The sequence below is a fragment of the Nerophis ophidion genome, linkage group LG06 (assembly GCF_033978795.1).
Source record: "Nerophis ophidion isolate RoL-2023_Sa linkage group LG06, RoL_Noph_v1.0, whole genome shotgun sequence".
In the NCBI taxonomy this organism is placed as follows: Eukaryota; Metazoa; Chordata; class Actinopteri; order Syngnathiformes; family Syngnathidae; genus Nerophis; species Nerophis ophidion.
In genome coordinates, this window is record NC_084616.1 from 41,733,055 (window position 1) to 41,747,297 (window position 14,243).

At 40.1% G+C, this 14,243-nt stretch overlaps 1 protein-coding gene and 1 long non-coding RNA gene across 5 annotated transcripts in view; one reads left to right on the forward strand and one right to left on the reverse strand.

The window, feature by feature from the left end:
• The window catches only part of kazna (kazrin, periplakin interacting protein a), a 519,865-nt gene that overhangs the window by 250,372 nt on the left and 255,250 nt on the right, over positions 1-14,243 (reverse strand). The window lies entirely within an intron of this gene.
• LOC133554721 (uncharacterized) lies at positions 6,719-8,918 on the forward strand. Its single transcript, XR_009807192.1, has 3 exons — positions 6,719-6,783; positions 8,297-8,545; positions 8,642-8,918. It is a non-coding gene; the product is annotated as an uncharacterized LOC133554721 (long non-coding RNA).

Here is a 14,243-nt window from a genome sequence, read left to right on the forward strand (position 1 = left end):
CTTTCTGCAGGAAAGTTCTATGGTCAGATGAAACAAAAAGTGCCTTATTGCAGTGAAACTTGCCAAGGGACATGTAACCAATTATTAACATCGCTGTGTGTGTACTTTTGGACCAACAGATTTGGTTACATTTTTAGTAGACTCATAATACATTCATAAAAGAACCAAACTTGTTTTTTGGTACCCAACAAGTATGTGCTCCAATCACTCTATCACAAAGAAACAAGAGTTGCAGAAATGATTGGAAACTCAAGACAGCCATGACATTTTGTTCTTCACAAGTGTATGTAAACGTTTGATCGCGACTGTAAATGAGATGTGGTTGTATCAATGAAAGGGCATTTTATGACTTTTCTTAATTTGATTACATGCTATATTATGATTTTATTGTTATAATGTTATTGCATGATTTGTGTATTCCTTTAATTTAGGTAGCAGAACATATCTGTCTTTGAGCTTAATGGGGAACATTATCACCAAACCTATGCAAGCGTCAATATATACCTTGATGTTGCAGAAAAAAAGACCATGTATTTTTTTAACCGATTTCCAAACTCTAAATGGGTGAATATTGGCGAATTAAACGCCTTTCTGTTTATCGGTCTTGTAGCGATGACGTCAGAACGTGACGTCACCGAGGTAACACACCCGCCATTTTCATTTTCACATTACAAACACTGGGTCTCAGTTCTGTTATTTTCCATTTTTTTGACTATTTTTAGAACCTTGGAGACATCATGCCTCGTCGGTGTGTTGTCGGGGGGTGTAACAACACTAACAGGGAGGGATTCAAGTTGCATCACTGGCAAGAAATCTGCCGCCATACCCCCATTGAATGTGCCAGAGTGTCTCCACAATTTACCGGCGATGTTAAGACAGACATAGCACAGAGATGTATGGATAACCTGCAGATGCATTTGTAACGATTAAGTCAACAAAATCACAAAGGTGAGTTTTGTTGATGTTGTTGACTTATGTGCTAATCAGACATATCTGACAGCTAATCGATGCTAACATGCTACGCTAATCGATGCTAACATGTTATTTACATTAGCTGTATGTACATTTGAAACTAGATACACACATTTAATGCGAAACAAACACTTACCAATCGACGGATTTAAGTTGCTCCAGTGTCACAAGATGCGAAAGTCCTGATCGTTTGGTCCGCATATTTTACCGGCGATGCTAATAAGGCAGCCATGCTATGGGCCACTTCATTAGGTACATCCATGCTATGGCCGAATAGCGTCAAGAGCTATTCGCTCAATAGCTTCAGTTTCTTCTTCAATTTCGTTTTCGCTATCTGCCTCCATACTCCGACCATCTGTTTCAATACATGCGTAATCTGTTGAATCGTTTAAGCCGCTGAAATCCGAGTCTGAATCCGAGCTAATGTCGCTATATCTTGCTGTGGTAACCACCATGTTGTTTGTATTGGCAGCACTGTATGACGTCACAGGGAAATGGACAGTCGCATCGCAAATAGTGAAAATCAAGAACTTTAAAGCTTTTTTTAAGGATATTCCGGGAGGTGTAACATTTTGAAAAAAACTTCGAAAAATAAAACAAGCCACTGGGAACTGATTTTTATTGTTTTTAACCCTTTTGAAATTGTGATAATGTTCCCCTTTAATGTTACTGTGCATTGTCCTTTAAATGAACTAAACTAAATAAAACATTATACAAGAAATAACACAACCTCTTCTGCGGTGATTGGCATGACAAGCACGAACATTTCCATTCTCTCAATCGTTTCGCAAATAGAAACATATGTGTCATCATTCTTTATGATCCATGTTAGCATAACTGTCCTAGAATAAACCATCCTGCACCCTGACATAAACTTCACACGCTTTCACAGCTACTTGGCTTCTGTCCTCTGAAGTGATTTCACAGGCCCACTGCTACAGGATCCCGCCGTATTTGCCAGCTCCTAAATGTTTGCAGTGGGATGTGTGCAGGGAGAAACCTGATCATGCGACACGCGCATACTCTACCGTAGGCTGCGGCATGTAGAAAAATGCTCCAAGTCGATGCATTCGCAGCGCTATGTAGCCGCTCAGTCACCCATACCAAATATAGATAATCACCCAGGATTTCATACATGCTATGTTGCCCTCGAGTTAGGATCTTAAATAAATGCTATATTGTATTTCCCAAAATAAACTTGAGGAAACCACACAAGACATAGCTCACTTACTGTAAACAGGACAAATGCAGGGCTATTTAACAGGAGTCCCGACCCTCGAGTTCAGTCTGAAACTTGGGAGACAAACAATTTTGCACCAAATTCCTAAAAAAACACTAAATTGCTCCTCTTGTATATAAACTGTGGAACGTGCAGCACTAGTGGTACAGGCTCCATCTAGTGGTACGCCCCCAAAAAAATCACTTGTACTCACTTGTAGTCACAGGTACAGTGTTTTATTTCCCTAGATTCAAACACCGTGTTACTGTTCAAACTGTGTGCAATGTACAGTGGCCAATTATATTGCATATACCGTATTTTGCGCACTATAAGGCGCACTTAAAATATATATATTTTCCCTCAAAACTCTACAGTGCGCCTTACAAACTTGTGCGCCTAATGTACGGAATAATTCCGGTTTTGTTTTGCTCACGGACCTCAAAGCTATTTATTTTGGTACATGGTGAAATGATAAGTGTGACCTGTAGATGGCAGTCACACATAGGACTAATGTGCAGACTGCAATATGATCGCAGTCACATATAAGAGATACGTGTAGACTGCAATATGACAGTTGTCACAATCTAATTTACAGTGGAACAGAGGAACCCAAGGATGCAGATGGAATTGAGAGTAAATAGTTATTTACTTCACAAAAGGTAAGTATATCACAACAATGATCCGAAAACTTGAACGTAACAAAAGGTGTGAAAAAGGAGAACACAAAAAGCTCTGTGATAAAAAGAACAAAGCTTAACTACAAACTAACTAAAACTAGGGTTGAAGTTGCAAGACGTGCAAACTACAAGGTACAAACCATGCTGAATGGCACAGGAAATAGTCAAGAAGGTGTTAGGCAAAAATACAACTAGTCCAGGAGTCTTCATCCGAACACAGTCAAAGGAGTGAAATTGCCGAGTGCCAGCCAGCTATTGAGGAGCTGCTTAAATACTGTTGGGAAGATTGGACACACCTGAGCACGTCTCACAACTCCGCCCACAGGGAAACACAGGAACTCTAGGAAGAAGACAACAATAAGAGCCAGGTCTGCTGCACCAACAAAGCAAACAGACCACAAACCACAAGATGGCAGCAGGCGGTGACACCAGTAAACACCAACATTTTATATGTTCCATTGAAAATATAGAACATTACAAATGGCGCTCAAAAATCCATCAACATGTTTTAGAGCGACATTAATAAGCTAAAACAATACACCGCTTGATGTGCTTCAACATACGAGTATTATTATGGTGTGTGTATAAGGTAAGACGTATTATCTGGCATTTGCAATGTCCTGCAAAAGCAACTTTACTTACCATCTGGTACCTGCTAATCTGTATTTGGGATCTGCATAAATCCTGAAAAATTGGGCGCATCAGCCTTTGTAGTCCGTGTGGACACCGTGGTCGATAAGCTTCTTATTTTTCGTTATCTTCTTGTTATCAATCAATCAATCAATCAATGTTTATTTATATAGCCCCAAATCACAAATGTCTCAAAGGACTGCACAAATCATAACGACTACAACATCCTTGGAAGAACCCACAAAAGCGCAAAGAAAACTCACACCCAGTGGGCAGAGAGAATTCACATCCAGTGGGACGCCAGTGACAATGCTGACTATGAGAAACCTTGGAGAGGACCTCTGATGTGGGCAATCCCCCCCCTCTAGGGGACCGAAAGCAATGGATGTCGAGCGGGTCTAACATGATACTGTGAAAGTTCAATCCATAGTGGCTCCAACACAGCCGCGAGAGTTCAGTTCAAGCGGATCCAAGACAGCAGCGAGAGTCCCGTCCACAGTCCACAGGAGACCATCTCAAGCGGAGGCGGATCAGCAGCGTAGAGATGTCCCCAACCGATACACAGGCGAGCGGTCCATCCTGGGTCCCGACGAGCGGTCCATCCTGGGTCTCGACTCTGGACAGCCAGTACTTAATCCATGGTCATCGGACCGTACCCCCTCCACAAGGGAGGGGGGGACATAGGAGAAAGAAAAGAAGCGGCAGATCAACTGGTCTAAAAAGGAGGTCTATTTAAAGGCTAAAGTATACAGATGAGTTTTAAGGTGAGACTTAAATGCTTCTACTGAGGTAGTTATGGGACATTCATCCTCCAATGTTGCCATTTCTAATATTAAGTAGTGTCGAGTTCTTACTTATATCTGCCATGAAAGCACTAAAACATCTCGGTCTAGTGAGTTTACATTATTCACCCAAGGAAATGTAGTTATTATAGAGTTCCGGTCGAATGTTTTTTCACAGGAAACATTTCCGGCGGATGAGGAGATGTTGCTCTGTTACTGATTTAAGTAAAGTCTGAATGTCATTAAAACAGTTAGCTTCATCTTTTGACACTTTCTCCACTCCCGTCCTTGCATGCTACACCGCTACAACAAAGATGACGTGGGACGCTGTTAAAGGTGAGCCACATAAATAAGACTGCCCACAAAACGGCGCATCCGGAAGAGACTGTCAGAAAACGGCTTGAAGATGGTCTGTAAAACATAATCTTTGCAACATTTTGACCAAAGAACCATCATTACATGTTATGTAGACGACAAGCAAGAATTTAACTTGTAGAAAAAAAGTAATAATAATATGGCTCCTTTTTGTGCCCTATAATCCGGTGCACCTTATATATGAAAAAAGATCAAAAATAGACCATTCATCGGCAGTGCGCTTTATAATCCGGTGCGCCTTATAGTCCGGAAATTACGGCACCTGTTAAATAAAACTTTGGTTTCCTTTTAAATGAATACTTAGGCATACTACTCTACTTTATTTTAATGTTGCTCAATATGGTTGCTCTTAGAAAACCAAGTTTTTTCTAAGGTGGTAATTGGTGAAAAAGGTTTGAAAACCACTGCTATAGAGAAACTTGGACCACTGTTAACACATTAGCATATATTTGCATTGACACTTCAACCTGGCTGGCAAACATAGAACTTTTAATTTATATAACTGAGGCAATCCTCAGGGGACCCCTTTGAGTCCTCTCGTTTTTGGCATTGAAATGGTTGTATTTTCATTTTTAATAGGATTTATGTAACTGAGGTGTTGCTGTAACTTTTTTACTTCAGGTTCAGCCAGTAGTCATTTGGTGAACTTCTTCAGTTGTACATGTCTTGTCAAGGTCCTCTCTTTTTCATCATGAGGACTATTCAACTGGTGACCCGCCAGTTCAGGTAAAAATAAACTTGTTAGGCACTCACATTGTTGCAGTGGATTCTTAAAAACACTCAAGTCCTCTTAAAAAGATGATGTTTGACTATTTTTTTTTTCAGAAAGTCTGTAAAAACAGCAGAGCGCTTATATACTTGTGACAAAATAAATGGACCAAAATCTACTGTAGAAGATGCTGGTTTCACCGGAATATACAAAATAAGACAAGATTTTCTCTGGTATTTAGCTTTCTGGAAATGAGGCCCCCAGAATATCCATCAATCCATTTTCTACTGCTTATCCTTTTCCAGAACATTTTAATTGAATATCCCTGCTTTGTTGGCCGCAGGATTAGGGCTCTGCTTTTTGCAGATGATGTGGTCCTGATGGCGTAATCTGGTCAAGATCTTCAGCTCTCACTGGATCGGTTCGCAGCCGGGTGTGAAGCGACTGGGATGAGAATCAGCACCTCCAAGTCCGGGTCCATGGTTCTCGCTCGTAAAACAGTGGAGTGCCATCTCCGGATTGGGGAGGAGACCCTGCCCCAAGTGGAGGAGTAAGGGAAGAGTGGATCGTGAGGTCGACAGGCGGATCGGTGCGGCGTCTTCAGTAATGCGGACGCTGTATCGATCCATTGTGGTGAAGAAGGAACTGAGCCGGAAGGCAAATCTCTGAATTTACTGGTCGATTACGTTCCCATCTTTACCTATGGTAAAGAGCTTTGGGTTATGACCGAAAGGATAATATCACGGTTACAAGCGGCCGGAATGAGTTTCCTCCGCCGGGTGGCCGGGCTCCCCCTAAGAAATAGGGTGAGAAGGTCTGTCATCTAGGAGGAGCTCAAAGTGAAGTCGCTGCTCCTCTACATCAAGAGGAGCCAGATGAGGGGGTTTGGGCCTCTGGTCAGGATGCCACCCGAACACCCCCCTAAGGAGGTGTTTCGGGCACGTCCGACTGGTAGGAGGCCACGGGGAAGACGCAGGAAACTTTGGGAAGACTATGTCCCCCAGCTGGCCTGGGAATACCTCGGGATCCCCCAGAAGGAGCTGGTCAAAATGGGTGGGGAGAGGAAAGTCTGGGCTTCCCTGTTTAGGCTGCTGCCCCCGCGACCCGACCTTGAATAAGCGGAAGAAGATGGATGGATGGATGGATCCCTGCTGTAGGCTAACCTGCCTGTCAGGTCAAAAGACAGAGCAGAAAAAACACCACTGATTTGCAGAGCACACTCCAGGCCTGAAGGGGCAACAGTGAGCGCTGAGGGCTGAACATCTCCACCTGCTTCCACCAGATTGTCTTGATTGAGTTCACCTGTTCACCTGCTCAGAGCACATGCTTAAAATGTTTGAGCTTCAATCAGTCAGCCCTTTTGGCATGCTGCTGAGAGGAAGGAAGACAGCTCTTGTGTGGACTCAGAAGACGCAACTGGTGAGAAAACCAAAGGAAAGAAGTGTTTGTTTGGACTGGGGGGAATGTTTAAAGAAAAAAATTTCACTGGGGAAAATGTTTAAAGGAGACAATTTCACTGATGTTTACACATTGTTTAAGTTGACTGAAAGTAAATTTAAAAGTTATCAGTGATGTTTAAGTTTATTCTTGGATTGTTCGAATTTAATTTCATTCATATTATTGGAAATGTTTAAGTTTATTCTTATACCTAGTCCCTATCAGTGAAATGAATTGTTTGGATTGATTTAAAAAGAAAGCAAAACATTTATTTTGATGTGTGTTTATGAAACACTAATGTGTTCTTTTATTTTCTGTTTGATTTAGGTTATCAACCTAATCGCCCTAATCGCTCTAATCACCCTAATCGCCTATCCTACTATCCAGCTAATCGGCTATTCTAATCGCCTAATTTACAATTCAACTAATCAACCCATCACTAATCAACTATTCTACTATTTAACTACCGACTATTCGACTATTCATTCATTTCATCCATTCATTTACGCCGATAACCCAGTTTATTTGATTGCTTCAAAGCATATATCAATAAATCCCAAGGAAAGAAGATTGAGTCGTCCCTTTGTGTCCTTTTTTGAGTTCCACTGGCCATTTCAAGTTTGGGCACGGCTGCAAAAAAACCTGAAGAACTTGACACTGCCTAAAGGGCAAATGTAATAATTGTAGTGAATGTTATGTCTAATATTAACTCATTATTTATAATAACTACATATTGCAAAGTTTAGCAATGTTTTGGAGTGCATGAGAAAGTAGGTTTCTTTGACTACATAATCAAGTATTCTAATAGCGATCAGCATGTGTAACAACACAGCATCGGCTGAGTAGCACAACCAACTCTTCTAAGCGCATGGAGGGGGAAATGGATTCTTCAAATGCAACTACTGCCATTTGTGGAGTTCATTAAAAAAAAAGAAAATACCACAGCAGTATAGTGCCTAGAGCCACAGCTCCCCTTGTTTTTTGACCCGGCGTAATTAGACACACCGCTGGTTATTATGTATTAATATAAATGTTTAGGGATTTACTTCACGATATCAGACAGTGGCCTATGCATTTGACTATTAGATATTTTGACCTGCATTTTAAAAAATAAAATATTTTGATTGTGTAGTAAAAAAATAAAAAAACTGGCTACTCAGTTGTCACAATTTTACCGTACAATCTACGGTGTTTTTTTTACAGCATACTGTAATATTAAGAAAAAAACAGCACTATAGTATTTTTGTAATATACTGGCAAAGGACATGCCATTTTTTATCATGACATGTTTTGTCCATTTAACAAGGTACAATTTGATGGATAACTTGATTTGAAATCATAAGTCAAGCAGATGTTTATTACCATTATCAATATTCTAACTAAAGAAAAAAGTTTGACATGTCTTATTGTACAATATTTGATGCATTATTATATAATATGTAAGTTCAAAAGATATGCAATTGTTAAGTCCCAACAATTGTCACACACACACTAGGTGTTGTGAAATGGGTCCTCTGCATTTGACACATCCCCATGTTCACCTCCTGGGAGGGGAGGGGAGCAGTGAGCAGCAGCGTGCGCCCCGTTCGGGAGCTCCAAGAGTACGCAATACAAACCCCAGACCAGCGGCAGCGAACAACTGCAATCAATCGCCGGCAATCAGCACACCTGGGATTGATGAGGGCGAGGTAAATAAGGACCAGTGGACCCAAGAATCCTTGCTGGAACTTAATCCTGTTACGTTGTAAGAATCCCGTGTCTGGCTTCCCTCCGCATTCTGGATTTCTCCCTGTGACTTCCCTGATCCCGCGTCTCATGCCCTTTTGTGTTTTTCTCGCAGTGCTTCCCGTGTATTCCATCTTCGAGCCTCGAATCTCCTTGGACTTTGGACTGCCTCCCTCGATCCTTGGCCCCTGTTTGGACATGGACCTTCTTCGCCCCCGCTATAGCCCCTGACTTCCTGCCTGCCCACGGCCATACGAGCCTGCTAAGACCCTTTTGGACTCTTCTATCGCCCAACAGTCACGGTAACACAACAATTAATTCCACACATAGTCACACAAAACACATACACTTTTGGATCTTGTTCACACTCCATTTCCTTAGTTTATATTATTATTGTGTATATATATATATATATATATATATATATATATATATATATATATATATATATATATATATATATTAAAAATCGATTCTCTTTTTTTTTTAATCTTTTTTTTTTTTTTTAATAAATCAAACAAACCACTACACAGCAATACCATAAGAATGCAATCCAATTCCAAAACCAAACCTGACCCAGCAACACTCAGAACTGCAATTAACAGAGCAATTGAGGAGACAAACACGACACAGAACAAACCAAAATTAGTGAAACAAAAATGATGCATCGCATCTCATAAGCTTGACAACACACTGTGTCCAATGTTTTCACAAAGATAAAATAAGTCATATTTTTGGTTCGTTTAATAGTTAAAACAAATTTACATTATTGCAATCAGTTGATAAAACATTGTCCTTTACAATTATCAATCAATCAATCAATCAATGTTTATTTATATAGCCCCAAATCACAAATGTCTCAAAGGACTGCACAAATCATTACGACTACAACATCCTCGGAAGAACCCACAAAAGGGCAAGGAAAACTCACACCCAGGGGGCAGGGAGAATTCACATAATTATAAAAGCTTTTTAAAAAAAACTACTACTCTGCTAGCATATCAGCAGACTGGGGTAGATCCTGCTGAAATCCTATGTATTGAATGAATACAGACTCGTTTTGAATCGGAAAAATATCGTTTTTGAATCGAGAATCGCGTAGAATCGAAAAAAATTGATATATTATCAAATCGTGACCAGAAGAATCGATATTGAATCGAATTGTGGGACACCCAACCATTTGCAGCCCTTATATATATATATATATATATAAAATAAATACATAGTTATACTGCTCCCTTGTGGTTCTGTGCCGTCACAACTCCTCCTCAAAACATAACAGTGATTCTTGTATTGCATGCAATACATGTATTTTCATGTCAAAAATGGAAAGAACAAATTAATTCAAAAGGACAAAATAAAGCCCTTCATTGACGCATATTATTTCAAGGCCTTCACGGGCCACGTTAAATCATGTGGCGGGCCAGATCTTGCCTGCGGACCTTGAGTTTGACACCTGTGAGCTACCGTGATCCTGAAATAAGTCAGGGGTGTCTAAGTGTGGACCTCAGGCCATTTTGGCGAGCACCAAGTATTGTTTTGGCTCTTGACGTGTTCTGAATATAAATTGTGAATTATATTATGAATCATATTTTATATAGCACTTTTCTCTAGTGACTCAAAGCGCTTTTACATAGTGAAACCCAATATCTAAGTTACATTTAAACCAGTCTGGGTGGCAAGGACACAATGGCAAGGACTCGGACGGCGGAAGCGTGGATCGAACCTGGAACCCTCAAGTTGCTGGCATGGCCACTCTACCAACCGAGCTATACCGCCCAACTGGAATTGGATATAACACTAAGAACTATCTGCTTTGACACTTATAAAACAAAAGCTAAGATAACAATGCATTTTTTTTTGTCAAACAGCTTAGCATACTTTGATGTACATTGAAGTGGTCTCACCGTTATTGTTCAAAATGTATCACGCATTCTTTCATTTTTCATTACGCGGCCCTCATTTGGAACACCCCTATCCTAAGACTTTATACAATTAAAATTTTATGTAAAATCGCTACTAAAAAGGCACATCATTTTCATTTTTTAAATCATTGCCAGTACATTGGTGTTCATAACAGCTTTATGCCAGACTCTCAAAAGTAGTACCAAGACAAGCCTAAATATTCCTGCTGCAGCATTTCGTTAGCATCAGTCACATCAAACACATGTACTATAAGGGCTTCTCAGAAATGGGACAGAAGACAGAAATAGACAAATGTCTCACATCCATTCAATTTACAACCCCCAGAAATAAGAAATGAACAAAGGAAAATGTCATTCCGTGTTTGCTGCTGCCACAGTCGATCGTACGGCTGCACCTCACTGTGAATAATTGGTGACAATATTTTAGCAAGCCCTGCAGCAGACCCTCTTGAAAACCATTCTCCTCTTTCTCCGACATTTTCCATCACATCACAGTCACTGGAGGGGTTCCTTGTTTGACGAGAGCTCACTTTCCTTATCTCCTACCTCTGTTCGTGAGGAGTCAGATCTCTGGGGCGACACAGCAGCCCACTTGGCTTTGAGCGTGCATGGATTCTATTCCGGATTATATCTTAATACATCAACTTCTTGTCTAACTTCTGCTGCTCTAAGCTATATTTCTTATATGATTGCAGGTATAGGAAAGGATACTTTCTAATTATTATTCTCTGCAGAGGTTTGTTTGATTGGGCCTAAAAGGCAAACATGCAAAAAAGGAAGGCATTGGTGACTACTGTATTTTTCAGATTATAAATCGCTCCGGAGTATACGTCGCACCGGCGTATACAGAAGGAAAAAAACATATATACGTCGCACTGGAGTATTAGCCGCATTTTTGGGGGAAATTTATTTTATAAAATCAAACACCAAGAATATACATTTGAAAGGCAATTTAAAATAAAGAATAGTGAAGAACAGGCTGAATAAGTGTACGTTATATGAGGCATAAATAACCAACTGAGAAGGTGCCTGGTATGTTAACGTAACATATTATGGTAAGAGTCATTCAAATAACTGTAACATATAGAACATGCTATACGTTTACCAAACAGTCACTCATAATCGATAAATCCCATGAAATCTTCTTCCTCGATGTCGCTTCTAAACAACTCTGCCAACTCCAAAGGTATGCGCCGCTTCCTCTTGTCGTTTTCTGCTGCATATTTCACTACGTCCAGCTTGTAATCTGCAGTACATGATTTCCTTTTCGGTGTCATTTTTGTTCAGCCCTTCTCAGTTTTTATAAGTTACCGCCAACAATGAAATGATCCATTTTAATAGCTACGGCAGTAGCATATAGCAGTTAGCATTCCATGACCCACAATGCACTTCTGCCATGACTCCCCCCGAACCCCCCGCGCTGAATTCTTATTGGTTGACATGTGTGTGACGATTGCTGACGTTTGTGTGCTGATTTTCTTGGTCTCTTCCGCGAATGAGAAAAATAATATTATTTGATATTTTACGGTAATCTGTTAATCATTTCACACATATGTCACACCGGCCGAAAATGCATAATGAAGAAGGAAAAAAATATATACGTAGCACTGGAGTATAAGTCGCATTTTTGGGGGAAATTTATTTGATAAAATCCAACACCAAGAATAGACATTTGAAAGGCAATTCAAAATAAATAAAGAATAGTGAACAGGCTGAATAAGTGTATGTTATATGACTCATAAATAATCAACTGAGAAAAAACTGACTTATAGTCCGAAAAATACGGTAATAGGCATAGTTATAAAACATAAAAATATTACATACGTTTTCCATCATTTTAAGAAAATACAGTTTACATAATTTGTCACTTTCAGGAAAATGCAGAACAATATTAACCGCTTTGACATTTATACTGCACCGACACACCTCCGCATTGCATTGGCATCACATTACAGAGAAAAACTCCAACACAATGTGTTAGGATGCTTGTAGACCTTCTATTTGTTTATATTTTTTCATTATTTTGTTCCATTTCCGTTACAGGGTCGAAAACAAAAAATCGACCACTTTTTGAGTGACATTTTAACACTACGTGCTTTCATACAAGAGTAGAAAGCACTTAATAGTTAAGCATTAGAGTGTCCGCCTTGAGATCGGTAGTTTGAGTTCAAACCCCTGGCTGAGTCATACCAAAAACTATAAAAATGGGACCCATTACCTCCCTGCTTGGCACTCAGCATCAAGGGTTGGAATTGGGGGTTAAATCACCAAAAATTATTCCCGAGCGCGGCCACTGCTGCTGCTCACTGCTCCCCTCACCTCCTCTGGGGTGAACAAAGGGAATGGTCGAATGCAGAGGGCCCATTTTGCCACACCTAGTGTGTGTGTGGGAGACAATAATTGGTACTTTAACTTAAACTTCATTTTGTCACTGGTTTTTGTATGCCGTCTCGCTTATTGTACAGCCAAATAGTGTAGTAAATAACATTTCTCAGAATTGAGTATCCAAACAAAGAATCCCACGTGTGTGTCAGTGACTGCACAATAACCTAACAAGGCCCCAAAAAAAAGTTGTGAATGGCAGCATCTTGATAAAAAAGGTGAGAAACACTAGAGTGCCACTCTTCTCTCCCCTTTTGTAATCAAAGATGACGCAATGACAAAAGTGCAGAGGGAATATCACTGGGTATGACACTCCTGGTCAAAAGTGTACATACACCTGTAAAGAACATAATGTCCTGGCTGTCTTGAGTTTCCAATAACTTATAAAACACTTATTTTTTGTGATAGTGATTGGAGCACATACTTGGTCACAAAAAAAAAAACATTCATGAAGTTTGGTTCTTTTATGAATTTATGGGTCTACTGAAAATGTGACCAAAATCTACTGGGTCAAAAGTATACATACAGCAAAGTTAATGTCCTTTGGCAAATTTCACTGCAATAAAGTGCTTTTGGTAGCCATCCGCAGATTCTGGCACACTTCTGGTGGAATTTTTGACCACTCCTCTTGATAAAATTGGTGCAGTTCAGTTAAATTTGTTGGTTTTCTGACATGGATTTGTTTCTTTATTATTGTCCACATGTTTAAGTCAGAATTTTGGGAAGGCAAAAACCTTAATCAATCTAAAACCTTAATTGTAGCCTGATTTAGGCATTCCTTTACCATTTTTGACTTGTGTTTGGGGTCATTGTCCTGTTGGAACACCCAACTGCACCCAAGACCCAACCTCTGGGCTGATGATTTTAGGTTGTCTTGAAGAATTTGGAGGTAATCCTCCTTTTTCATTGTCCCATCTACTCTCTGTAATGCAACAGTTCCATTGGCAGCAAAACAGGCCCACCACCATGCTTGACGGTAGGTGTGGTGTTCCTGGGATTAAAGGTCTCACCTTTTCTCTTCCATTCATGTTGCTGGATATTGTGGCCAAAAAGCTAAATGTGTGTTTCATCTGACCACAGAACTTTCCTCCAGAAGGTCTTATCTTTGTCCATGTGATGTTTCACATCTCATGGACAAAGACAAGACCTTTTGGAGGAAACATTGTTATTCTGGACATTATGTTCTTTACAGTTGTATGTTAACCTTTGACCATGACTGTAAGTCTCTTCATATGAAAACCAAACATACTGTAGCTTTTTATGTAGTATAGTTAGGGATGGGTACCAAATTTGGTACGTTTACAGCAATGGTTCCCAAACTTTTGCAGGCTGGCGCACCCTTGGCTCCCCAGTGAATTCCTAGCGCCCCCCCAACCAGACACATATGGAAATAAACACCTCTTTCTTGAT